Below are 1,283 nucleotides of genomic sequence, written 5' to 3' on the forward strand. Positions count from 1 at the left end.
TGCACACGTGACACCCGGAAATAATCTTATCAACTACCATATCGTTAGCTTCCTCCGTTGTTTTTTTTTGGCGATGCCTCGCACACAAATTTAGTTCATTTTTGTTCTATCACTACATGCGCAACTTAAGTGAGAAGTTTCTCGACGGATCATCCATAACAACATAAGATTGTCTACGGCTAATCATAGAAAATGTTTTCTTAGTACTTTCTCGGGGATAGAACGCTATTTGAGGATCATAACAAGTGGAAAGGTCTTTCTTGACTTAAAATTTAGGTATTAGTTCTGGGAAATATTAAGGAAGATATTGTTATAAATAATTTTTTAACTGGTTAAAAAAAGACGCTATATAACATCGAACATGAGAAGTCAGTTTAATCTGATGACCTGAACATAACAATTATACATTTTCAACTAGAAGAAAATGTGTGCAAGTAGGTTTTAAGAAAAATGAAAATTGAACATTGTCATCCTGCTATTGATTCAGCCACCACGGACGGTGAATTGGTCTTGAATCTAATTTAATGACGCATGCTAATATATATATATATATATATATATATATATATATATATATATATATATATATATATATATATATATATATATATATATATATATATATATAGAGAGAGAGAGAGAGAGAGAGAGAGAGAGAGAGAGAGAGAGAACATTAATACATGTGTAATGTAGATAACGTAACTGGATATTCAAAAATGTAGTCATACAGCTTTAATTTTATCAACCAATTTTCTTGAATTGCTTAAATATTCACAATAAATTATCGTCGGTATTAAAACTTCAAGAGGAATATAAATGCAAAATAATGAACATGTAAACAAAATATTGTTGTTAAGTTAGAACAGTTTCCTTTGTCCTCTTTAGTGTCCAGTCTAACATCACCTGTTTACTTACTTAATTAATTAATTATTAATTGATTATAGTTGTCTAACTAAAAGAGGATTTTATGTATATTCTGTACTTTGCATTAAAAATATATAACTAAAATTTTGGAAATTTGAGCGAGCTGTTAGAACTGTTTAAGAAGTTTAAGAAGTTTTATTGGGGGAAACCACGTACGGATTATGGACCTTGTTCACAGATCTGAATGAGAACGTTCGAAGCTACTGTAAAATTGTGAAGATGACGGAAAAGTTTCATCCGGACTGTGGACGGACAAATCTCTGAATAAATATATATATATATATATATATATATATATATATATATATATATATATATATATATATATATATATATATATATATATATATATATATATA

This window comes from Sinohyriopsis cumingii, chromosome 19 (assembly GCF_028554795.1).
Source record: "Sinohyriopsis cumingii isolate HCF-2022 chromosome 19, ASM2855479v2, whole genome shotgun sequence".
NCBI lineage: Eukaryota > Metazoa > Mollusca > Bivalvia > Unionida > Unionidae > Sinohyriopsis > Sinohyriopsis cumingii.